Below are 27,688 nucleotides of genomic sequence, written 5' to 3'. Positions count from 1 at the left end.
AACGGTCCCTGCAGAATAGTTTCCTTTGCTTTTCTTTGAGGCAGTGCAGGCTCGCTGACTCACTGGGATCCAGCATTTCCCTCTTTGCTATTTATGGAACTTTCTCTAAGGTACTCAGTAGCATTACATCAATGACTGCCTGAGGCAACCAGCCAGGGAGATCTCTTGTGTCCCTGAAATCACCAAAAAGCTGACATGCGCTAAGTGACCCACGAGCTTTGCGTGGAACCTGGGCAGTTTGCAATGCAAGAAGTGTAAAGAGGTCTTCTTCAAGGGATCTTGTGTCAATAGACCCAAGGACAGAATCCCTAGGAAGGGTGATTCTGCCCCTGACCCAGTAAGCTTGGGTGGTGTCTCACGGATCCATCACAGTCAGGAAATTCTTTCTCACCCTCAAACCATCTCGTTCTGAGAAAGGTCCTTTCCTCTTGTTCTGTCCCTGCCAGGAGCACAATCAGTGTGGCACTGTCTGTTATGTAATAAGCCAAAGACCTTTTAACCTAGGGACTAATGAAAATTAGGGGCAGTCTCAAAAATATTGGGCAGTGGGTTCACATGAGAAATCAGATTTTGGATCTAAATAAAAACATCATATTTTGCTTCTCCTTTCACTGTCCTCTGGGTAGTGTTCATATATCCACTAAGAGTACTACTCCTGGAAAAGGCTATGTTGTCTTTAAAAATTATTTTAAATTTGATTAAAATTTTTATTGAAATTGACATATAACATATTAGTCTCAGGTGTGCAACGTATTGATTCATTATTTGTGTATGTTGTGAAATGATCACAGTAAGTCTAGTTAATCCACTACCACACACATTTGTTTTTTTCTCATAATGATAACTTTAAATCTACTTTTCTAGCAAGTTTCAATATACAATGCAGTATTGTTAACTAGTCACCAAACTGTACATTCCATCACCAGACTTACTAATTCTATAATTGGAAGTTTGTACCTTTTGGTCACCTACCTGTAACAACTACCAATCTGTATTTATGAGTTAAATACTCTGTATTTATGAGTTAGGTGTTTTTTTTTTAATTCCACATATAAGTGAGATCATATGGTATTTGTCTTCTCTGATTTATTTTGCTTAATGCCCTCAAGGTACATCCGTATTGTTACAAATAAACAGGATTTCATTCATTTTTTTTAATGACTGAATAATATTCTACTCTGTGTATGTATATATATGTGTACACACACACACACATTTTCTCCATTCATCCACTGATGGACACTCAGGCTGCTTCCATGGGTAGACTACTGTAAATAATGCTGTTGTCAATGTGTGTGTGCATGTGCTCAGTCGCATCCGACTCTTTGAGACCCACCAGGTTCTTCTGTCCATAGAATTTTCCAGGCAAGAATACTGCAGTGGGTTGCCATTTCCTACTTCAGGGCATCTTCTTGACCCAGGGATCGAACCCATGTCTCGTGTGTCTCCCACACTGACAGACGGATTCTTTACCACTGTGCCACCTGGAATACAAATACCTTTTTTTTTTTTAAGATTTTTTTTTTAATGTGGACTATTTTTACAGTCTTTATTGAATGTGTTACAATATTGTTTCTGTTTTACATTTTGGTTTTTTGGCCAGGAGACATGTGTGATCTTAGCTACCCACCTAATCAGGGATTGAACCCACACCTCCTGCATTGGTAGGTGAAGTCTTAACCATTAGTCTGCCAGTGTGTGTGTGCTCAGGAAAGTCCCCAAATATCTTTTCAAGTTAGTGTTTTCATTCCATTCAGATAAACACACAGAATTAAAACTGCTGGATCACAGGGTAGTTCTATTTGTATTTTCAGAGGAGCCTCCATACCATTTTCCATAGTGGCTACACCAATTTACGTTCCCACCAACAGCGAATGGGTTTCCCTGGTGGCTCAGATGGTAAAGAATCCACCTACAATGCGGGAGACCTGGATTTAATTTCTGGGTTGTGAAAATCCCTTGGAGGAGAGCATGGCAACCCACTCCAGTATCCTTGCCTGGAGAATCCCACGGACGGGGAGCCTGGCGGGCTACAGTCCACAGGGTCACAGAGTCTGACCGATATCTTGCCTGGAGAATCCCCCGGACGGGGAGCCTGGCGGGCTGCAGTCCCCGGGGTCGCGCAGAGTCGGGCACGACTGAGTGACGGCACAGCTACAGCAGTGCGGGAGGACCCCCTTTCTCCACATTCTCAACACTTCGCATTTCCTGTTTGCTAACAGCCATTCCAGTGGTTAGGAGGCGGTATCACTTTGTGGTTTAGGTTTGCATTTCCCTGATTATTGGTGATGTTGAATATCCTTTCATACCTGTTGGCTATCTGTATGTATTCCGTGGAAAAACATCTCTTTGGACTCTCAGCCCAATTTTTAATTGAACTGTTTGCTTTTTTACTTTGAGTTGTATGAATTCTTCATATTTTTTAAAGATATTAACCCCTTATCAGATATATGATTTGCAAATATTTTCTTCCATTTGGAAAGTGACCTTTTCATTTTGTTGATGGTTCCTATACAGAAGATTTTTAGCTTGATGTAACCCCATTTGTTTATTTTTTGCTTTTGTTGCCTTTCTTTTTGGCGTCAAATCCAAATTATCATCACCAAGATCAATCTGAAGGCGCTTACTGCCTATGTTTACTTCTAGGAGTTTTATGGTTTCAGGTCTTAGGTTCAATTCTTATATCCATTTTGAGTTCATTTTTGTGTATGGTGTAAGATAGTGGTCCAGTTAAATTAGTTTGCAAGTGGCTGTCCAATTTCCCCAGAATCTTTTATTGAAGAGACTGTCCTTTCCCCGTTGTATATGATTGGATCCTTTGTCATGAATTAATTGACCATATATGCATGGGTTTATTTCTGGGAACTCTAGGCTACTCCATTGATCGATATGTCTGTTTTTATGCCAATATCATGCTGTTTCAATTTGTGTAGTTTTGTAGTAATAGTTTGAAATCAGGAGGCATGATGTCTCCAGCTTTGTTCTTATTTATCAAGATTGCCTTGGCTATTCGAGGTCTTTCATGGTGCCATACAAATTTTAGGATTGTTTATTCTGTTTCTGTGAAAAATACCATTGAGATTTTGATAGGATTACATTGACTCTGTGGATTGCTTTGGGTAGTATGGACCTTTTTTTTTTTTTAACAATATTGATTCTTCCAATTTATGAGCATGCAATATACAGTATCTTTCCACTCATTTGTGTCTTTAATTTCCTTCATCAATATCTTATAGTTTCCTATTTTTTCTTTAATTTTTATTTTATACTGAAGTAGAGTTGATTTACAATGTTGTGTTAGTTTAAGATGTACAGCAAAGTGATTCAGTTATACATATATTCATTCTTTTTCAGATTCTGTTCCCACATAGTTATTACAGAATATTAAGTAGAGTTCTCTGTGCTATACAGTAGGTCCTTGCTGGTTATGTTTTATAGTAATATATAGTAGTGTGTATATGTTAATCCCAAACTCCTATTTTATTCTTCCTCCCAACGTCCTCCTCTCAACCCTCCCCCTGGCAACCATGAGGCTGCTTTCAAAGTCTGTGCCTCTGTTTCTGTTTTATAGTTTCATTTGTATCTTTTTGTTTTTTAGATTCCATATATAAGTGTTATCATATGATATTTGTCTTTCTCTGACTTCATTTAGTATGATGCTGCACATGGAATTATGTCATTTTTTTCTTATGGCTGAATAATATTCCATTGTATGTATGTACCATAACTTTTTTTTCCAATTGCTTATTAACTGACCATATTACAAAAATGATCCTGGTAGATATCTTAGTTCATCCTTCTAATAAGCCTGTTGCTCTGGTCTTCCCTGTTGCCAGCATCTCCACCTTCTATAAAATGGATGGTCTTTTTCTTCATTCCACTTTGTGGAGAAGACAGTTTAAAGGGCCACAGGAAGTTGTTTGCGTCTTTGAAACGCAAACAGTATAGACTTTCCAACAGTATAGATCTCATGAATCTGATCCTCCATGCAGATGATGCCATATTTCCCAAGAGATCAAGCAATCAATGCGTTATCTCTCAGGGCAATTTGCTTCTTGTTGATTTTGCCATAACCACGCTTGTAGATCAGTTCATTTACGGACTTCAGATTTGGGTACCCCCATGCAATGTATGGCTCCACAATTCTCAGCATGTTAATTGAAGCCTTGTTGAGCTTCACAACGGTGCCACTGAAGATCTGCTGGAGGTGAAGGAGCCGTAGCACCTTTAGAACCTCCGGGCTCACACCTTTGATACCTCTGATCCTGATGACAAACGCCAGTTTGGGTTCTGCAGGTACATAAAAGTTGCCGGCTTTTCGTGCCATCCCAGCCATTTGAATTTCAGTTCTGGACACCTGCCTGTGTTCCTTGTGGTGATGCTTAGCTTTTTCATAGATAAGCTTCCTCCCTGCCTTTCAAAGCATCTTTCAGGCAAACTTCTTTCTCAGGCACTTGATTTTAAGCTCTGCAAAATTCTTCACTTTTTCTTAAGGGTTTCTGGCATAGCAGGAACCTTCTTTTTCTTCTCTTTGGCACCCTTCATGGTTCCAGCCAGGGAAGAGGATACCATAACTTCTTTATTCATCTGTTGATGGACATTTAGGTTGCTTCCATGTCTTGGATATTGTAAATAGTGCTGCAATGAACATTAGGGTGTATGTATCTTTTTGAACTATGGTATTCTCTGGGTATATGCTCAAGAGTGGGTTTGCTGGATCAAACGGTAGTCCTATTTCAGTTTTTTTTTAAGGAAACTCCATACTGTTCTATAATGATTGGACCAACTGATTAATACATACTCACCAACAACGTAGAAGGGTTTCCTTTTCTCCCCACTTTCTCCAGCGTTTATTGTTTGCAGACATTTTGATGATGGCTATTCTGGCCAGTGTCAAGTGATACCTCAGTGTAGTTTTGATTTGCATTTCTCTGAAAATTAGTGATATTGAGCATCTTTTCATGTGCTTTTTGGCCATCTGTATGTCTTCTTTGGAGAAATGTCTATTTAGACCTTCTGCCCATTGTTTTGTTTTTTGATATTGAGTTGCATGTGCTCCCTCTATATTGTGAAGACTAATCTCTTGTTGGTTGCTCATTAGCAGATATTTTTTCCCATTCTGAGGGTTGTCTTTTCATTTTGTTTATGGTTTCCTTTTCTGTGCAAGGTTTTTAAGTTTAATTAGGTCCCATTTGTTTATGTTTGCTTTTATTTTCATTGTTCTAGGATGTGGATAAAAAAAGATCTTGCTGCAATTTATGTCAAAGAGTGTTCTGCCTATGCTTTCCTCGAAGAGTTTAATAGTATCTGGCCTTACATTTAGGTCTTTAATCCATTCTGAGTTGAGTTTTGTGTGTGATATTAGGGAGTGTTCTAATTTAATTCTTTTACATAGAGTGGTCCAGTTTTTCCAGAAACACTTATTGAAGAGACTGTTTTCCTCCACTGTATAGTCTTCCCTTTTGTCCTAGTTGGGGGCATGGGTTTATTTCTGCACCTTCTATCCTGTCTCATTGATCTAGATTTCTGTTTTTGTGCCAGCACAAACCCATACTGGATTATTGTAGCTTTGTAATATAGGAAGTCAGGGAGCCTGATTCCTCCAGTTCCCTTTTTCTTTCTCGAGATAGCTTAGGCTATTCAGGGTCATTTGTGTTTCCATTTGTTGTTGCTGTTCAGTCACTCAGCTGTGTCAACTCCTTGTGACCCCATGGACTGCAGCATGCCAGGCTTCCCTGTCCTTCACTGTCTCCCAGAGTTTGTTCAAACCTATGTCCATGGAGTTGATGATGCCATCCAACCATCTCATCCTCTGTTGCTCCCTTCTCCTCCTGCCTTCCATCTTTCCCAGCATCAGGGTCTTGTCTTTTCCAATGAGTCGAAGCACTGGAGCTTCAGCTTGTGTTTCCACACATATTGTACATTTTTTTGGTCCCAATTCTGTGAAAAAATGCCATTGATAATTTGATAGAATTTGCATCAGATCTCTGGATTGCTTTGGGTAGTATAGCCATTTTCACAATATTGCTTCTTCCAATCCAAGAACATGGGAATCTCTCTCTCCATCTATTTGTTTCACCTTCGATTTCTTTCATAGTATCTTATAGTTCTCTGAATGCAGGTCTCTTGCCTCCTTGAAAGTGAACGTGTTAGTAGCTCAATTGTGTCTTTTCGTGACCCCAGAGACTGTAGCCTGCCAGGCTCCTCTGTCCATGGGACTCTCTAGGCAAGAATACTGGCATGGTTGCCATTTCCTTCTCCAGGGGATCTTCCTGACCCAGGGAGGTTTATTCCTAGATATTTTATTCTTTTTGTTGCAATGGTAAATGGGATTGGTTCCTTAATTTCTTTTTCCAATCTTTTGTTGTTAGTGTATAGGAGTGTAAGAGATTTCTGGGTATTAATTTTTAATACTGCAGCTTTACTAAATTCACTGATGAGCTCTAGTATTTTTCAGGGCTTCCCTAGTGGCTCAGACGATAAAGAAACTGCCAAAAATGCAGAGACCCAGCTTCAGTCCCTGAATTGGAAAGATCCCCTGGAGAAGGGAATGGCTACCCACTCCAGTATTCTTGCCTGGAGAATTCCCTGGACAGAGGAGCCTTCTGAATAGTTTTTCTGTTGGCATCTTTAGGATTTTCTATGTATAGTATCATGTTATCTGTGAACAGTGACAGCTTTTATTTCTTTACCAATATAGAGTTCTTTTATTTCTTCTCTGAATGCCATGGCTCTGATTCCCAAAACTATGTTGAATAATCGTGGTGAGAGTGGACATCCTTGTCTTGTTCCTGGTCTTAGAGGAAACGCTTTCAGGTTTTTACCTTGAGAGTAATGTTTGCTATGAGTTTGTTGTATATGCCCTGTTTGGTTCCAAGCCCACTTTGTGAAGAATTTTTTAATCATAAATGGGTGTTGAATTTTGTCAGAAGCTTTTTATGAATCTAATGAGATGATCATGTGGTTTTTATTCTTCAATTTGTAATGTGGTGTGTCCCATTAATTGATTTTGCATATATTGAGGATTTCTTTCATCCCTGGGGTAAATCCCACTTGATCATGGTGTATGATCCTTTTAATGTGTTGCTGGATTCTGCTTACTAGTATTTTGTTAAAGATTTCTGTGTCTATAGTCATTATAATATTGGTCTGTAATTTTCTTTTATGGTTGTATCTTTGTCTGGTTTTGGCATCAGGGTGATGGTGGCCCTGTAGAATGAGCTTGGGGAGTATTCCTCCCTCTGCAGTTTTTTGAAAGAGATTCAGAAAGATGGGTGTTAGTGCGTCTCTAAATGTTTGATAGGATTCACCTGTGAAGCCATCTGGTTTGGACTTGCATTTGTTGGAAGAATTTTTTAAAACCACAGTTTCAGTACTTGTGATTGGTATTCATATTTTCTATTTCTTCCTGGTGGCCCCCCTGTCCTGCCCGTCACAAACCTGTTGCTGGGCCCTCCTTTGAGCCCCTAAAGCTCCCCTTCTGTCCCAGCTTGTTTCCCTGCCTGGGATGGAGCTTCCCCAGATGTGAGAACCTCGCCTCACCTTCAGCTCCCTGCCAAGAATTCAGGTCCTATCCTGCTTTCTTTCCTTCTCCTGTTCCCTTCTTCTTTCTTTTGTCTTATCTGGGGGGATCTTTCTTGTCTTTTTAGGTGTCTGAGGTCCTCTGCTAGCATTCAGCAAGTGGTCCGTGAGAACTGTTGTAGGGAGAGATGATTCTACATCCTACTACTTCCTTGCCTCCTTCCTCTTTTTTCTTTTGCCCTGCCTGGTTATGTGGAGGTTATCTTGGCCTTCCAGAAGTCTGAGGTCTTCTACCAGTGTTCAGTACATATTCTGTGTGAATCGTTCCACTTGTAGATGTGTTTTTGATGAATCTGTGGAAAGAGATAAGCTCCATATGTCCTCCGTCTCCATCATCTTGAATCTTCCCTCCAAAATCTTAGTTTTCAATGTACATATGTCATTGGCCTTCTTGTATAAATTTACTCTTAGTTATCTTATTTTTTGATGCAATTGTCGACTGCTTTTTAATTTCTTTGTCTGATAGTTTGCTATTAGTGTGTAAAAACAAAACAGCTATTTAATATTTTTGTATCCTGCAACTTTAGTGAAGTTTTTAGTTCAAATAGTTTTCTGGCGCAGGCTTTTGGATTTTTCTCTATAAAGTAGCATTGCATCTGCAAGTAGTGACAGTTTTGCTTCCTTTTCTTAAAAACACAACATGATTATATTTTAATACAAAATCACAATACAAAACACCATAGTAAATTGATGGCAACAAAATATGGTATTTCATTGACATTGCATGACAAATGTTAACATCCTTTGGCCATAAATGAGTTCCTGGAATATTTCCTTCTTTCTGAATTGGATGGCTTTTAAATCTTTTTCTTGCCTAATTGCCCTGTCTAGAACTTGCAATACTACATTGAATGAAAGTGATGAGAGCTGGAATCCTTATTTTGTTTCTGATCACAGAGGTAAAGCTTTCAGCTTTTCACCACTGAGTGTGATGTTAGCTGTTGGTTTGTCATGTGTGGCTTTTTTATGTGGAGATATGTTCCTTGTATACCCCATATGTTGAAAATTTTCCATAAATGTTGAATTTTATCAAATGCTTTTTCTGTATCTATTGAGATAAGATTATGGTTTTATCTTTCATTTTGATAATGTGGTATATCACACCAGTTGACTTGCATCAGATGTTAAACCACCCTTGCGCCTCTGGAATAAACTCCACTTGAATATGTTGTACAATTCCTTTAATGTATTGTTGAATTAGTTTTGTTGAAGATTCTTGCATCTCTGTTCATCAGGGATATTGACCTGTAATTTTCTTATGGTATTCTTATCTAGATTGGTATCAGGGTAATGATGGCCTTATAAAACGATTTTGGAAGTGTCTCCTCCTCTCTTTTTGGGGGGAAGAGCTTGGGAAGGACTGGCATTATTTATTTTTTTTAAATGTTTTGTTGAATTTACCAGTGAAACAGTCTGACCCTGGACTTCTTTTTGTTTGGAGATTTTTGGTTACCAATTCAATCTCCTTACTAGTAATCAGTTAAAGATTTTGTTTTGTGATTCAGTCTTGGTAGGTTGAATGTGCCTTGGAATATATCCATTTCTTCTAGGCTAATTGTTGGCATCTAATTATTCATAGCTGTCTTTCATGAAGCTTTGTATTTCTGTGTTATCAATTTTAACCTTTCTTCTTTCATTTCTGATTTGAGTCCTGTCCTTTTCTTGGTGAGTCTAGCAAAGGTTTGTCAGTTTTGTTATCTTTTCAATGAACTGGCTCTTAGATTTATTGATCTTTTCTATTTTTGTTTTTTTATTTATATCCATTGTGACCTCTCCTTCCTGCCATTAAATTTGAGCTTCTTTGTTCTTTTACTAATTACTTGAGGTATAAAGAGTTTTTTTTAAAGATCTTTTTTTGTTAGGACTTCTTTTACTATATCCCATAAGTCTGGCATGTTGTATTTCCATTTTTATTTATATTAAGGTATTTATTTCTCTTTTGCTTACTTCTTTGACCTATTGGTTGTTCAGCAGCATGTTGCTTAGTCTTCACATACTTGTGAATTTTCTGGTTTTCTTCTTAAAATTCTAGTTTCATAATATTGTGGATGGAAAAGATACATTTTAAATCATCTTAAATTTACGTCGACCTTTTTTTTGACCTAACATATGATCTATCTTGGAGAATAATTCCATGTGTGCTTGAGAAGAATGTATGTTCTGTTTTCTGTCTGATCTACCCATTGATGAATGTGGAGTATTAAAGTCCCCTATTAATACTGTAATGTTACTCATTTCTTTATGTTTGTTAATGTTTGCTTTATATATTTAGGTGCTCCTATGTTGGGTTGTGGGCTTCCCTGGCGGCTCAGTGGTAAAGATCCAGCCTGCTAATGTCGGAGGCGCGAGTTCAATCCCTGGGTCATGAAGATCCCCTGGAGGAAATGGCAACCCACTCCAGTATTCTTGCCTGGAGAATCCCACGGACAGAGGAGCCTGGTGGGCTATAGTCCACGGGATAGCAAAGACATGACTTAGTGACTAAACAATGTTGGGTTTGTCTGTCTCATCAAATGTTATATCCTTTGTTGGATTAATCCCTTTATCATCATAAAATAACCTTGTCTCTAATGAGTCTATCTTTTACCATCCCTTCACTTTCAATCTGTGTGTATCCTTACATCTGAAGTAAGTATCTTATAGGCAACATATAGGTGTATCTTGTCTTTTTATATCTATTCTGCTACTCTGTCTTTTGATTGGAGCATTCAGTCCATTTATATTTAAAGTGATTATCGATAGGTATGTCTTACTGTCATTCTGGTCATTGTTTTCTGGCTGTTTTGTAACTCCTCTTCTTTTCTTGCTCCTCCTTTGAAATTTGATGATATCTTGCATTAGCATGCTTAGATTTTCTTCTCTTTACATTTTGTGTATGTACTATGGGTTTTTGCATTAAGGTACCATGAGGCTTACAAAAAACAACTTATCAATTTAAAATAGACTTAAGTTTGAAAGCATTCTAAAGTTCGTGTTGTTTAGTTGCTTCAGTTGTGTCTGACTCTGTCACACGATGGACTGTAGACCACCAGGCTCCTCTGTCCAGGGGTTTCTCCAGGCAATAATACTGGAATGGATTGCTGTGCCCTCCTCCAGGGGATCTTCCCAACCCAGGGATTGAACCTGCATCTCTTACGTCTCCTGCATTGGCAGGCAGGCTCTGTACCACTAGCACCTTGCTAAACCCCTCTAGTATATTTTTCTCATCAGTTATTATATTTTTCAGCTCTATGACTTTTATTGCTTCTTTCTTATATTTTCTTTCTTTTGTTGCAGGTCTCACTTTGTGCATGTTCCCATGTTCTCTTGAACTCATGAGCATCTTTATGACCGTTGTTTTGAACTCATCATGAGGTAAATAACTTCTTCCATTTGGAGCATATTTTTCTGTTTATTTTCTTTGACTTTCTGTGTTGGTGTGTATGCACTAGAGAAAACAGCCACTGCTCCCAGTCTGAAGTAGCAACCTCATGTAATAGATGAAATTATTGTTCAACCCTGCCGTAGTTGGTTGTGTTTAAGGAGCCTATTTTATTCTTAATGGTTCCAGGAAGGGAGGGTGTTCCTAGACCTGTCAGTGTCCCAGAGGGGAGAATCTGTCTGCTCCCTCTGTGTACTGAGCCTTGGGGTGATAGCTAGTTAAGTCCTTATTGACCGGGGGATATTTGCAGAAACTAATGCCTCTGGCCAGCAATTTTTATTCTGGCCTCCTTAAAACTAATTCTGTTACTTAACTAACACTTCGGGGGTTATTACATTCACTAGTTACACCTGACATACCTGTAAATTCTTCTAATTTTTGTGAAATGTAGTCTTCAACGCAGTCTTCTGTAGAAGCAAATGAATATTCTCCAGCATGGGGAGTTTCATTTTCACTTTCCATATCAGAATCAGTCACTAAGGTTTTTTTCGTCTTTTTGTGGGTCTAGTATTCATATAGTTAGAACTATATTCTGTAGAACTACCATCTTCTAGGACACTAGTATATGTGTTCCTCGGACAATTAGAGAAAGTATCTGCCTGAAACTCACTGATTAAATTCATGTTTATAACATACACATGGTTGGAACAATGACCTAACAGAGCACAATGTGAATAATAACAGCAGTCGTAAGTTGTAAATGAACTGGACCCTTGATCAGTTTTAAGCTCCAGAAACTTTACATGGTGACATTAATTGTATCACCCTCTGAAAATGTATTGCTACATCTCCATTTGATGATGTTTGGGTAACAAAAGACATATGTGTCAATAATGTGTTAGGAACTATTTGTTTGCTACTGTCCCATTGAATCTGTTAACACAAGCCTCACTGACCACAACAGCCAGGCTATCAAAGGATGTATCCTCAGGGTGGTAGCCACAAAAGCTGGGTCACCAGATGTCTATAAGAGCTCCTTTCTCAGAGACTGTGGCGATTTGGAGCTGGGAAGACAGAAAGCATGAAGATGACAGTTACCAGCTTCCCTGGTCTTTGCAGAGGACTTCAGTCATCCTCTATGTGTGTGTGAGTGAGAGAGAAGCCTGGCTTATAGGCCACAGCCATGAAAGTAAGTTAAGAGGCTTCCTGTATAGGAGGATTGGGGCTTTTGATTCTCTTGCTTCTTTGCTGTTCCCTGAGGTTAGATAATTAAGAAGTCTTTGCTTGTTACAGTCCTATGGGACCTGTAGGTGTAAGCTCTGCTGTCCACCACAGCCAGGCAACCAAGGGATTCCTCTGGATGGCAACTGCAAAGAGCAGGGCATAAGATGAGGGCTCAAGCTCTTTTCTAGGAGTTACCAGTGACTTGGAGTGAGGGACAGTGTAAAGATAGCACCTTCCCGCCTCTCTTTTGGAGAGTAAGCCCCTGCACATGTGTTAAATTAGATGCCTGCCTCTTGGGCTGAAGCTTTAAGATAAACAAATTGACGTGTTTCACAGAAAGCGTTGGTGTGTTTTAGTTGGCTGCCTCTGCTCTGGGCCCTAGAATGGGTGATTCTGCCTAAGCCCTTTAAGAATTCCAGCACTTTTGGGTTTCTTGGACACAAGCCCCAGTGGCTTTCAAAGCTAGATGTTCTCAGAGTTAGGGATAACTTGTCTCTCAGGTGGGAGCCTTAAAAGCTGGGCCTCAAACCCTTTGCTCCTCGGGGACAGGCTGGGAGCCGTACGAGCCCCTCTGATTGTGGGTCCTGGTGATGTTGTGTCTCAGCCTCCTACCTGCTTTGCAGGAGTTGCTCTGCTAGTTTTAAAAGTTGTTGTCCCATCTGTAGCTGGAGGTTTGCTGTGTCCATGGCGGGAGGTTAGTTGAGGCTCCTCCTTTGTCACCATCTTGAACCAGAACCCTGGGCTGTCTTTTCTGAATGGTTAGTAGAAAGAGAGGGGGAGGACTCAGGCAAGATTCACTCTCAAAGTAACCTGTGCAGGTGAGTCGCTAAGTCATGTCCAACTCTTGTGACCCCATGGACTGTAGCCCTCCAGGCTCCTCTGACCATGGGATTGCCCAAACAAGAATACTAGAGTGTTTTGCCATTTTCTTCCCCAGGGATCAAACCCAGGTCTCCAGCATTGCAGGCAGACTCTCTACCAACTGAGCCACCAGGGAAGCCTAATCTGTGTACATTTTGTCAAATCAGCGACGTTTCTAGGTTGGAAGTTTGAAAATTTTCAAAGAGATTCTAGGCCTATAGGATGGTGGTTTAACCAAGTCTTTGCTGGAAAATTACTTGTCTGTTCTTTTCCTCTTTGTTATTATGGAACTGTAAGGCTTTCAGACTGTCAGGGTAACATACTAATTCTTTTCTTTTTAAAATGAAAGATAAGGCAATGTATACCATTTTGCTGATTTGGCAAAATGGCAGCAAAGCGATAACTATCCACCTGGACAGGCTTCCTGTCAATGGTTACATAGCCTCCCCAGCTTCACCCCACACATCTCTCCGAATGACCTTTCTAAATAACAAACCTGACCACGTTCCTCGGCAGAAGAGACTCACTGGCAAGCACTATAAGAACTTGTCTACTCCATCGAGCCTTGGGTCTTCCTAGAACTGACTAGAGCATACAGATTGCGTTTGGAACTAACGTCATTCCCAAACAAGCCATGCTACTCCTGATGCCTGTCAGCCTAGAGGACATCTTTAGAGACCAAGCCTAAGGTGATGCTGTGAAGCCTTATCTGACCAGCTCCCTTCTTTTGTGAACAAAATGCACTCATTTCTCTTGGCCTTATAAGTAGGAGTAGCATTGCTGGGGCCAAGGTGAGCAGCTGTTAGTTTCAGCAGGTACTTCCAAACAAATCTACATCAAACTGATTGTACCAATGTATAATTCTACCAGGAATTTACAAGTATTCCAACTGCTTTATATCCTCGCCAACCTCTATGGTTAGCATTCTTTTTCATTTCAGTCATTTCGGTAGGTGATGGTGTTTCATCATGCTGTTAACTGGCATTTCCCAGATGACTAATAATATTATCTTTTTATGTTTATTGGCCATTTGAATATCCTCTTTAGTGAAGCACCTGCTCTTTGTATACAGTATGTTCTAGATTCAATTCCTTTCTTGGATGTATGCATTCTAGATAACATTTTCCAGTCTGTGGCTTGTCATCTTACTCTCTTTCTGGTGTCTCTTGATGGGCAGGAGTTCTTATTTTTTTTGTAAAGTTATTACTAGTCTTAAAAAAAAAATTTGCTATTCCACCCAGCAGCCAAACAGAGGGTGAAAGACATAATGAAAAGAAGCTTGGATCTCTGAGGATTGTCAAAAATAGAGAGAAGCAAGCATCCATTGTTATTAAGCTTCTGTTTTTTTAAGCCTCTTTCTCAGTTGAACCTAAGCACAAATCATCACAACAAACATTTTGCACATAAGTATATTTATGTATTTAAAGGAACTGGGTTTAATTATAAAATTTTTAGTGCAGTAAGGCATTTAGGAGCTTGGTTGATTGACCTCTAACACCTATCCTTTATATAAGTATTTAAAAAATTAACATATTCATATTTGTACAAAACAGGCACTCAAATTACTACTGAATAAATCCAGATACACATATATGTATTTTTATCTCATGTTTCTTGGTGTTCACAGTCCCTCTATTTAGTATCTTCTGTAACATTTACCACACTTTCCCAAGATCTGATAATGATATTAAACAAAGGTGAAAAAAAAATATCTGAGGCAGCCCCTCAGATATTTCTTGACTTAAAATTTTTCCATCATTAGATACTGCTACTGCTATCCAATAATACTACAGTCCTCATTTTTTCCCATCAAAACCAAATATGAACTGTTGGTATTTATGATTTATAATATATATATGTATGTATGTATAAAAGCACCTTAAAATTCCCTTGATCATAAGCATATGTGGTAAGCATTAAAGAAATACTCCTTGCCACAGTTTAATGAGGAGATCCTAAGGGTAGCCGAAATGATTAACAACTTAAGCAAGAATCCCATTTTTTAAATTAGAATGAAAGAGAGTGAAGAACTATGTGGGACATGATCCAAAGAATATCTTCACTTTGGAGTCCCAGAAAGAACAGAGAAGCGATAAAGGGACTGAAATCTTAAAGAAATACTGGCTGAAAAAGTCCCAAATCTAGGGGGAGAGATGGCCATCTAGGTAAGGGAAGCTCAGAGATAATACCCAAAGAGATCCTCACTAAGACACATTATAACCAATCTCTCAAAAATCAAAGTCAGAGAGGATAGTGAAAGCAGCGAGAGAAAATCACATACAGGGAATTCTGATAGAACTGTAAAGCTTTCAGCAGAAATCTTGCAGGCCTACAGACTGTGGGATGATATACTCAAAGCACTTAAACAAGCCAAATCTGTCACCTGGAAATGAAGGCGAGATAAAGACTTGAGCAAACCGAAGCATGAGGGAATGTAATCACCACTAGACCTGCTTCCCAGGTGGCTCACAGGTAAAGAACCTGCCTGCCAGTGCAGGAGACAAAAGAGATGTGGGTTTGATCCCTGGGTCAGGAAGATCCCCTGGAGGAAGAAACGGCAACCCACACGAGTGTTCTTGCCTGGGAGATCCCATGGACAGAGAAGCCGGGCGGGCTACAGTCCATGGGGTCGCAAAGAGTCAGACAGGACTGAGTATCTGAGAACATAGACCTGCCCTACAAGAAATGCTAAAGAAAGTTCTTCAAACTGAAACAAATTAACATGAAAACATACTGAAATATAATACTGGTAAAGGTGAATACATATAGTCATATTCAAAATACTCAACACTACAGCAGTGGTGTATAAATCACTTTGATATCTAGCATATAGGTTAAAGAAAACAGTGTTGAATAAAAGTAACTATAGCTGCAACATTACATTAATATAACATTTATAAATATTACAATATAAATGTTTAATATATGGGGTGGTGCCAGTGGTAAAGAACCTGCCTACTAATGCAGGAGATGTGAGAGACACAGGTTCGATTCCTGGGTCAGGAAGATCCCCTGGAGAACGGAATGGCAACCCATCCAATATTATGTTAATATAACATTTATAAATATAACAATATAAATGTATAATATATAAATAACATAAAACATAAATTGGGACATCAACATAATCTGAGGGGGGCAGTAAATGGGTGGACCTTTCTTAAGTAATGGAAGGTGTCATAATCATCTATTTTTAGCTGATAACTATAAAATGTATTATGACAGCCTCATGTAACCACAGACCAAAACCAGATAATAGACACAAAATGATGAGTAAAGAATCAAAGCAAACTACTACAAAAAGATAATCAATTCACAAAGAAAAACAGCAAAAGGAACCAAGGAATGACAAAACAATCAGAAATCAATTAACATTGGTGACAGTAAGTCTCTAGCTATCAATAATTAATGTAAATGGGCTAAAAACTGGTTGAATGGATTAAAAATAAGACCCATCTGTATCTGCCTACAAGAATTTCACTTAAGCAGTATAGATACTCACAAGCAGAATGTGAAGGGATGGAAAAAGATATTTGAAGCAAACAGAAACCTAAAGAAAGCAGAGGTGGTTATATTTATATCAGACAAAATAGATATTAAGTCAAAAACTTAACAGGAGATGAGGTCATTATATAATGATGAAGGTGCAATTCATCAGATACATAAATTGTAAAGATATGCACACCCAGTATTAGAGTGTCTAAAAAACAATTATTTTAAAATATTATTAAAAGATCTGAAGGGAGAAACAGACAACAATATAATACCACTTTAAACAGTGGGCAGACCATCCAGGTAGAAAGTCAAGGAGGAAATAATGGACGTAAATGATGCTCTAGAACACATGGACCTACAGACATATACAGAATAGACTATCCAATAGCACCAGAACACACTTCTTCTTGCACGCAAAACATTCTCCAGAATAAATCACAGTGTCTTAGCAAATTTAAGAAAGTTGAAATTATACCAAGTATCTTTCCCAAACACAATGGTATAAAACTAGAAATCAATACCAGGGGGAGAGCTGAAAAGTTCCCAAGTATATGGGGATTAACAAACATACTCATGAAAAACAAATGGGTCAAAAGGAGCAATCAAAAGTAAAATAAAAAATATCCTAAAACAAATGAAAATAATAGCACAACATATAAAAACCCATGGGGTGCTGCAAAGGCAGTTCTAAGAGGAAGTTTATAGTGATAAACATCTCAAATAAACAATCTTGCTTTACATCTCAAGGAACTAGAAAAAAGAAGAAACTAAGCCCAAATTTAGCAGAAAGAAGGCAATAACGAAGATCAGAGCAGTAATAAATGACACAGAGACTGAAAAGAAAATAGAAGAGATTTACTGAATAATAAACTCAGTAAAGTTGCAGGATACAAAATCAATATACAAAAACCTATTGCATTTCTGTATGTTAATAATGAACTATCACAAAGAAAAGAAAACAATCCAACTTAAAATTGTATCAAAAAAAAAAAAGAAAAACAACCGAGGAATAAATTTAACCAAGGAGATCAAAGGCCTGTACACTGAAAGCTGTAAGACACAGAGGAAAAAAATTCCAATGACATTTATCACAGAAATAGAACAATCCTAAAATTTGTTATGGAACCACAAAAGACCTTGAATATCCAAAGCAATCCTGGATATACAAAAGAATCTTGAGAAATAAGAACACAGAAGCATTTCAAACTGATATTACAAAATAGTAATGGTAATCAACTGTGGTGTTGGAGAAGACTCTTGATAGTTCCTTGAACATCAAGGAGATCAAACCAGTCAATCCTAAAGGAAATCAACCCTGAATATTCATTGGAAGGAAATGATGCTGAAACTCCAATACTTCGCCCACTTGATGTGAAGAGCTGGCTCATTGGAAAATATCCTGATGCTGGGAAAGATTGAGGGCAAGAGACGGGGGTGGCAGAGCATGAGATGGTTGGATGGCATCACTGACTCAATGGACATGAGTTTGAGTAAACTCCGAGAGATGGTGATGGACAGGGACGCCTGGCGTGCTGCAGTTCATGGGTCGCAAAGGGCTGGACACGATTTAATGACCGAACAACAACAGCAAAGTGTTTTTGGAACCATAAAACACTTCAGATAGCAAAAGTCATCCCGAGAAAGAATAACAAAGCTGGAGACACCACAATATCTGATTTCAAAGGGATAGTGATCAAAACTGTATGTTTTTATGGGATGGCATAAAAACACACACACAGACCAATGGGACAAAATTCAGATCCCAGAAATAAATGTATGCATACATGGTCAACTAGTATTTGACAAAGAAGTCAAGAATACTCTAGAGAAAAGACCATCTGTTTAATAAATGGTGGTTGGAAAACTGAATATTCACACTTGGAAAAGAACGAAACTAGGCCCCTATTTTATACCACTCACAAATATTAACTTGAAGTGGATTAAAGACTTAAACCTGAAACTATAAAACTCCTAGGAGAAACATAGGAAAAAAGCTCCTTGATATGGGTCTTGGTAATAATTTTTTGAATATGACATTTAAAGCATAAACAGCAATTATACAAGTGGGACTAGATCGAATAAAAAGCTTCTACATAGCAAAAGAAAGGATCAACAAAGTGAAAAGACAACCTATGGAATGGAAGAGGATATTTGTAAATCACATATTGATAAGGGGTTAACATAAAGAGCTCACACAACCTAATAGCAAAAGCAAAAAATGACCCAAACAAAATGGGCAAAGGACCTGAACAGACAATTTTTATGAGACTGACACGCTGCCTACTGCACTAAGGAGGCAGATGTTGAACAGACAATTTTTAAAAGAAAATATATGAATGGCCAACAGGTACATGAAAAGGTTTTCAACATCACTAATCGTTGGGAAATGCAAATTGAAACCATAATGAGATATTACCTCTTATTTGTTACAAAGGCTGTCATCAAAGAGACAAGAGATAATGAATGCTGATGAGGGTGTGGAGAAAAGAGAATCCTTGTGCATTGTTGGTGAGAACATGAATTGATGCTGCTGCTGCTGCTAAGTCACTTCAGTCGTGTCCGACTCTGTGCGACCCCATAGACGGCAGCCTTCCAGGCTCCGCCATCCTGGGATTCTCCAGGCAAGAATACTGGAGTGGATTGCCATTTCCTTCTCCAATGCTTGAAAGTGAAAAGTGAGAGTGAAGTTGTTCAGTCATGTCCGACTCTTCACAACCCTATGGACTGCAGCCTACCAGGCTCCTCTGTCCATGGGATTTTCTAGGCAAGAGTACTGGAGTGGGTTGCTATTGCCTTCTCCGATGAACTGATGCAGCCACTAGGAAAAACAATATGAAGATTCCTCTAAATACTGAAAATAGAACTACCATATGATCTAGCAATTCTACTGCTGGGAATATATCCAAAGGAAATGAATTCACTATGTCATAGAAGTATCTGGACTCTCATGATCATGGTGGAAGTGAAAGTGAAGTTGCTCAGTCATGTACGACTCTGCAACCCCATGGACTGTAGCCTACCATGCTCTTCTGTCCATGGGGTTTTCCAGGCAAGGGTACTGGAGTGGGTTGCCATTTCCTTCTCCAAGGGATCTTCCCGACCCAGGGATCAAACCCAGGTCTCCTGCATTGTAGGCAGATGCTTTACCACCTGAGCCACCAGGGAAGTCCTAAAAACAATAAATGGTAGCTCTATTTGTAATACCCAAGACATGGAAGCAACCTAAGTGTCCATCAACAGATAAAGAAAATATGTTATATATCCCCATAGAATACTATTCAGCCTCAAGAAAGAAGGAAATCTTGCCATTTGTGACAACAGGTGCGTGCATGCATGCCAAGTCGCTTCAGTCGTGTCTGACTCTTTGTGACCCTATGACTGTAGCCCACCAATATAAGTATAAATGGACCCGTGCAGTTCAAACCCATATTGTTTAAGGGTCAGCTGTACTTTGGACTGTAGCCTGCCAGGCTCCTCTGTCCACGGAGATTCTCCTGGCAAGAATACTGGAGTGGGTTGCCATGCCCCCCTGCAGGGGATCTTCCCAATCTGACATACTTTACTACCTTAATGCCTTTGTCAGATAAAGACAAACACAACTTATATATGGAATCTAAAAACACTGAACTTGTAAAAACAATGGTGGTTATCAGGAGCTAGGGTAGGGGAATCAGAGAGTTGTTATTTCAAGGTACAAACTTGTAACTAGTAGATAAGTTCTGAAGATCTAACGCACAACAGCATTTCTAGTCATCAATACTATATTATGAACTTCAAAGTCGCTAAGAGCTTAGATCTTAATCATTCTCTGTACAGTGTACGCAAAAAAATAATACAAGACATGATAAAGCTTCTAGCTAACTACTGGGCAGCCGAGGATGAGATGGCTAATTAGCATCACTGACTCAATGGACATGAGTTTGAGCAAACTCCAGGAGATAGTGAAGGGAAGCCTGGCATGCTGCAGTCCATGTGGTTGCAAAGAGTCGGACACGACTTGGCAACTGAACAACAACAAACTTTAACTACTGAAGTAACTGTATTTGCAATATATAAATGTTATCAAAGCAATACATTGTGTGCCTGAAAATTACACAATGTTATCAATTATATCTCAGTAAAAATAATTTTTTAAAATCCCATTTTTATTTTGAGCATTAATCAAGAGAATCTAGTTTTGAATTATCCATATAATTGTTTCTGAGGGTATAATGCTAGCCTGCGGGACTGAACTTTAACCCATTACTATACTGTAGGTGAAAGGATTATTCATTTAAGTTAACACACACATTTGGAAGGATTATTCATTTAAGTCAACACACACACACACTTGGAAGCCTAACTGGAATCCTAGACATTTAGTTTAACTCAAGGCTTCTCAATTCAGCACAACTGATTTTTGGCTGGATAGTTCTTGCTGTGTGTGTGGGGGTGTCTCATGCATTAGATGCTGCCTGGCAGATGTCTGCAGAACCCCTGTTCTTCCCACCACATGGAGACAGCCACAAATGTCTCCGGACATTGCCCAATGTTCTCAGACACAAAGGGCTACAAAAATGCCCCCAGTTGAGAACCACTGCTTTTGTATTACGGAAACATAATGCTTTCCAATAAATTCAGCAGTCAAAATTTTAGGAATGCCTCATTTTTAAATTAAATTTTTGTTCTTATAAACTGATGGACAGTTTTAAAAACAAAGTACAGCTGACCCTTCAACAATATGGGGTTGAACTGCGTGGGTCCACTTATACATGGATATTTTTCCACAGTGAGAACTACAGTACTATATGCACAAATGGATACAGAGGTCCAGCTCTTAAGCTATGTTTAGATGAATCACCACATTGTTCAAGGGTCAACTCTGTAGTTCTACAAAGCTTATGGGAGAAAAAAAGAAGGTTCTGTAAAACTTTCTGCAATGGCACAGTCTGGTATGTAAGCCATCAGTCCGTCAGTTCCCTCCAATCTCCTACCTAGACAAGTGCTAGAAACCCAGCAGCCTGTGTTCTTGAGGCCAGTCAGGGGTGTGCTGGGCTGAAGGGATTGTTGAGAATACAGAACTGGATCTCTTCTTCCTCGGTTCACTCTAGCACTCTCACCCTCAACTAGGCTTGCCATCCTCCAGTCTAAGTCACTGGCCACTTTTTTCAGAGAATAAAATGATGCAATGAGGAAGAGGTGGCTGATTTGGGGTTCAATTGCTATGTGTGGGTTCCAATACAACTTGATGTACAAAAATAGCAGGCCACCTTTGGCTTGTGGTCTTTGGTTTGTTGCTGCCTGTCAAACTGCCTTTTAAATTAATTTTAAACCAATTTTCCAATTTTACCACCCACTCACCAAGGCACAGACACCATGCATGAATTCCGCCTCATCTCTTTTAGCTTGACCATCTCTCTCCTGCCTTTCCTCCAGGCTCCAACAACAAAGGACCCAGGGCATCAAGTCTTGGGCATTCAGTGGATCGGCATGATAAAGACAAGAGATAGTCACTGGTCCTCTAGTTCATGAATGCGGAGAGGGAGTACGGTTTGGGGACACTCAATCTTACAGTAAGCTGAGGGACTGTGTCCTCCCAAAGATAACCTGTTGACTTGACACGACCCCAGTCTTCTTTTATGGAGATGGGGTGGAAGAAGTTGCAGTTCTGCTGAACTGGGTGACCCAGCGTGCCTCGGAGAGGGAAACGACGGGTGTCACAATTGGAGCGTCTCATAATTTCCAGTGTAGGGTACTTAACACCTTTTTCTGCCTGGCCTACAATCACTAGTCTAAGGATAACTGGGCACCCCTTACCTACTGTCTGTGCTTCCCTGGCGGCACAGTGGTAAAGAATCTGCCTGCCGGTGCAAGAGATGTGGGTTCAATCCCTAGGTCAGGAAGATCCCCTGGAGAAGGAAATAGCAACCCACTCCAGTATTCTTGCCTGGAAAATCCCATGGACAGAGGAGCCTGATGGGCTACATGGTTCATAAGATTGCAAGAGTTGGACACGACTTAGTGACTAAACACCACCACCACCTCCACTGTCTGGCATAAATAAAAACGAATTTTTTAAAACTCAAAGGCAATGCTGTTGCAAATCTGAGATAGCTGCTCATATCAGAAAAGGACCCACACTTAAAACGAGGCAACACCAACAAGCTGTGTCTAATGAACAGCTTCAGAACCTTCCAGGGGCCCTAGCCAAGGCTGCATTACTGCCAGACTACTGGTCCACCTCCCGGCCCCTCTCAACTTCAGCCCCCCACACCATCCTCAGGGCAGTGAACACACACAGGTGCCAGGAGAGAGACTGGCAAAGCCTCGGGACCGAGGCTGTCATGAAGTCATGCCAAGAGAAGTGAGAGTGAATGGACTGAATTAGGCAGGCCAGCAGTTTGCCATCTGGCTGTACCAGGGAAGCTTGAAGACCTAGCCGACCCTCGAGGAACTGAAACTACATCTCTGGGGTGGGTCCCGGGCATCAGTTGAAAAACTTTCCAGGTGATTTTTAATGTCCAGCTAGAATGGGAACTGCTAGAACTGGAACTGCCAATTTCCTGATTTTCCCTTGTGCCTACCTTTATTTCTCATTCCCTGCATCATGTAACTATTAGGGTTGGCCAAAAAAGTTTGGGATTTTCTGTAAGATGTTATGGAAAAACCTGAATGAACATTTTTGTCAAACCAATATTCTGAAAGCCTTGGTAGTATATATTTTCGTGACTGTATACACTTCAGATTGGAAAAACCCTCTTTTTTACTTTCTGTGAAGTAAACTTTTATCACCATTCAGCTCCAAAAATCTGTGATTCTGAAAACTGAGACCCAGAAAACTGTGCCTTGCTTAATGTTCATGACGAAAGCTGGTGGGAGAGGCAGCGTGAGCACACGGGAATATTCTTTTCTCTTTGTCTTACCCCCGCTGTGTTAATTAGATTAGCATTCACTTTCCCCCTCATTTTATACAATTATTTTGGCTAAAGTACCCTGAACTTGTCCTCTCAATTAACCTTTGTCTGGAAAATGATACGGATAATGGAAATTCCGAAGAATGCGTTTTCCACTGCTGCATTCCCCTCTCAATAATTTTCTACTTTGTTCTTATCTGCCAATCTGTTTTAAAAACAAAACTTGCTTTTCAAGCCTTGAAACCTCATCAGTTCCAGCCATTGCTGTGGCTCACCTAGGCTTCCTCTTGCAGTATTATCTGTTAGCTCACTTAAAACAGACAGAGAACTATTGAATATAGTTGTAATGCTTAGGCCAGGAACACAAGGCTGCCCATATCAGACGCAATCAGCTAACTGTCCCACAGAACAAAGACCCGGGCTGAACAAAAGCTCCATCAAGCCTCCCCCTGGAACACACAGACGTCACTGTCATTGTAGATTCGAAAGAGCAAAGATGGATCTAATCTTTTCCATAAATCTGCCTCACTGGGGAAAAATGTTGATTGTTGAGATTAGTCCTGTAATAACAATGCCTCTACTCAGCAAACAGAATTTAGGACAGTGTCTCCAAGTTTCGCGAGTTAATAAGAAGCATGCCAGGAATATGTCAGGAACTCACTGTGACTGCTATTCACAGAGCAGTAGTACTCATTATGTCCTCAGGAGCTTTCCCAACCAGAATTTTATGTGGGCTTTCTTGGGTGGTGAAAGTAAAAATACTGAATTAAAAAATAATCCGGTCTTTGAAGTGCTTACTATTCAAAACACAGATGTAGAAACATAAGGATCTAAAGATGGGACAACTTGATAGATGGGCAATGAATATGTCAATTAAATAAGCATTTTCACTCAAGACAAGATAGGATGCAGCAAGTATCTTCATATGTTGAAAAGGATGACTCATTTCTGGCTTGAATATTCAGATACGTCAACAACCGGACACAAAGTCATTGGCTATTTGCCTGTTAGAAGCACCAGCCATTCCAACCCGCTGGGATATCAGGGCTGCAGGATGAATGTGGGGGCCTGGGGTCACTGATCTGGGCTGGGCCCACCCTAAATGCAGCGGACCATTAAGAGAATGGGCCAGATTTCCATGGGATCTGGTAGTGAAAGTGAAAGTCACTTAGCTGTGTCCAACTCTTTGCGATCCCACGGACCATACAGTCCATGGAACTCGCCAGGCCAGAATGTTGGAGTGGGCAGCCTTTCCCTTCGCCAGCCCTTCCCTTCTTCCCAACCCAGGGATTAAACCCAGGACTCCCACATTGCAAGCGATTCTTTACCAGCTGAGCCACAAGGGAAGCCCAAGAATACTGGAGTGGGTAGCCTATCCCTTCTCCAGCAGATCTTCCCGACCCAGGAATCGAACCGGGGTCTCCTGCATTAAAGATGGATGAGGGAGCTATGTGGGAAGTCCCAGTAAAACCCAGCGTAAACAGGACCTCTCCCAGAATTGGACTTTCCTGGTGACTCAGATGGTAAAGAATCTGCCCGCAATGCGGGAGACCTGGGTTTGATCCCTGGGTCTGGAAGATCCCCTGGAGAAGGGAATGGCAACCCACTCCAGTATTCTTGCCTGGAGAATCCCATGGACAGAGGAGCCTGGCGGGCTACAGTCCATGGGGTTGCAAAGAGCTGGACACAACGTGACTAAGCACAGCACTCCCAGAATGCCATGAGTGAGAGTGGCCCCCAGCACCGTCTCACTGGTGCCACGCTGACCTCGTTCAGGAGCTGGATCCTTGCATCTTCCTGCTTTCTTGGGGACTAGCCCTGGCTGTACTTGAACTAGTTCTGGCTGGGATTAAACTAACGTTCCATTGGTCACTCAGTTAAAATTTTGGACTATCAATGTAGGCTTTCTGATCTGTTTTTGTGCATAGAGAAATATCTAAAATCTACTTTTGAAAAATTAATATCCAATTAATTACAGTTATCTATGTCAAGCCCAAATTTCACTTAAATTTACTAATTTGAGTTCAATTCCCAAATCTTATTATTCCACTAACAAGTCTAGCAAATGTTAATAATAAACACTTATTTTTAAAAGAGCTCTTGCAGCTTAAGTAACTAATTTCCTTTAACATTTTAAACTGCATTTATACATTTAATGTCTTCTTCTTTTTATACATTTAATGTCTTCTTTTTAGTTAAGTGGTCTGATTAATAAACAAAACTTTTTAAGTCTTTAAATAACTCTAATGAATCTAATCAATTAGACATAGAACTGTTGACTATTAAATCCTCTTAAATGTTTCAGTGTTACAAATTTGCTACCTTTATTCTTATATCCCTTAACTTAAAACAGCAAATATAAATCAATTCTAAGTTATATTTTAAATTGGAGTCATAATGTTGGTCTCTTGTTCTAATAGACCAAATTCTTGAAAACACAACAAATGCTTAAAATACCAGACATGAACAAATTATTTCTAAACCTAATACAAAATTTTTAACATATAGGTTTTTAAAAATTTCATTATTTCTGTGTTTAATCCTATTTTTTTCTGGGATTAAAATACAATATCTACTAAAAAGAAACTATGTCATCCCAAACAATCTGCCGTTGCTTTTCTAGCTGATGGAGGTTACATGCAGACAGCTATTTTGGCCAAGAGGTGTCCCAACAAGGAGGGACAAACAGGGCCCTCTTTTATGGTTGGTTGCATGCATGCATGCTCCGTTGTGTCTGACTCTTTGCGACCCCATGGACTGTAGACCACCAAACTTCTATGTCCATGGGATTTTCCAGGCAAGAGTACTGGAGTGGGTTGCCATTTCCTTTTATAGTTGCTAAACAGAGGTTCCAGGACTTAAAGAGGTTATTCACATGGTCCATGTCACTGGATTTAAGTCAAATCATTATCTGATTTCTCTCTATGAACAGACTTCTGCCTCCTCCCCTCAGACTGTGACAGCTTCCATCACTGCTTCATTAGCTCTGCAAGTCTCTGCTTCCCTTAAAATACTGACATGTTACCCCACTGGACTCTGTCTCTCAAGGCTTTGCTGCCTCTGCAGTCTGCTGATAACCAGGTGTTCTTGGCGTCAGGGAAGAGATGAACCAGTTGAATTAGGGAAGCCCAGCTGTTTGAAATGTCCCACATGATGGGATGTTAAAGAAGTGACCCCCAAAGTAGCTGGGCAACTGAAGAAAGAGGTAGGTTCGGGAAAGAAAGGTGATGCTCGTAACTCAACTATCAACATCATTAGATTTAAGAGATGGGAAAACAAATCACGTCCTGGCTCCCAGGGCCCTTCAACATGGCACCCTCTTGTGGCCACTCATGGGCTCACAGGCCTTCAGAGTCTACCTCCTCTGAGGTTCCATGCCACATGCATGATCCTGCTCCCGCTACCTGAGGGACTGAGCCAGGAGCAGACACTTGACCAAAGGGAAACAAACAACCACTGAGCTGCACAACTGGATTCTCTCCTGAATAAAGACACACAGCCAAGGGTGGCCATGCCAGTGGCACGCCAGGAGCGTGGAGTTTTGTGTAACAGAGAACGTATTAGTTCTGACCAAACCCCATTTTCTCTAGTGAAAGGAGGTTAAAGACCTTCTTTTTGTAGCATTAGGAAAAGGTTTTTAAAAATTGTTTCTTTATTCAACAATACCCAAGCCCTGGAAGTTTCTTCCTTGATCCTGTTTACCATTTCTTCAACTGTTCCCATGGATCCTTTCTGTAGCCCTTCAAAAGATGGCAATCAAAGCTGAATTTTGTCCTCTAAGACTGAATGTATAACTCTTTCAGATGTCAAGGACAGAAATTCGTCTCCTACTATTTAAAAGGGAAATTTAATGTAAGAATACTGAGGAGACACTCATCAAGACAGAAGTGCAGCAAGCCATGGACACAAGAGTGGAGGATTCCTAAGGCCCTTTCTTTCTCTTCTCAGGACTTTTCTTGTAGGTCAGCCACCATTCATGGCCAGGTGGCTTTCTCAGTGCGCTAGAAAACACAGCTGTTGACCATCCCCGGGCTTCATGTCAGAGCTTCAATCATCTGGGCAGAGATTCACTTACTCATCAGTCAGCACCAGTTCTCCAGGGCCAAAATGACAGGGCAGAGACAGCTGACGTACAGCTACAGACGGAAGGCAGCGGTAGGTCAGGCTAACCTGGCGCTCTGGCTGTGCCTGGGTGAGGCGGGGAAGGGGGCTTTCAACAGAGGACCACCGGGAAGGGAACACCTTACACGGCAACGGTATGGAGATGACTGGG

At 40.1% G+C, this 27,688-nt stretch overlaps 1 protein-coding gene and 1 pseudogene across 1 annotated transcript in view; both read right to left on the bottom strand.

Moving 5' to 3' along the window:
- Positions 1–27,688, bottom strand: part of FAM124A (family with sequence similarity 124 member A) — a 111,682-nt gene that overhangs the window by 12,114 nt on the left and 71,880 nt on the right. The gene's annotated exons all lie outside the window — the stretch shown is intronic.
- LOC122447515 lies at positions 3,787–4,545 on the bottom strand (annotated as a pseudogene).

Source organism: Cervus canadensis, chromosome 9, assembly GCF_019320065.1.
Source record: "Cervus canadensis isolate Bull #8, Minnesota chromosome 9, ASM1932006v1, whole genome shotgun sequence".
In the NCBI taxonomy this organism is placed as follows: domain Eukaryota; kingdom Metazoa; phylum Chordata; class Mammalia; order Artiodactyla; family Cervidae; genus Cervus; species Cervus canadensis.
Note: the sequence above shows the minus strand (reverse complement) of the source record. Positions and strands in the feature narration are given on the sequence as shown.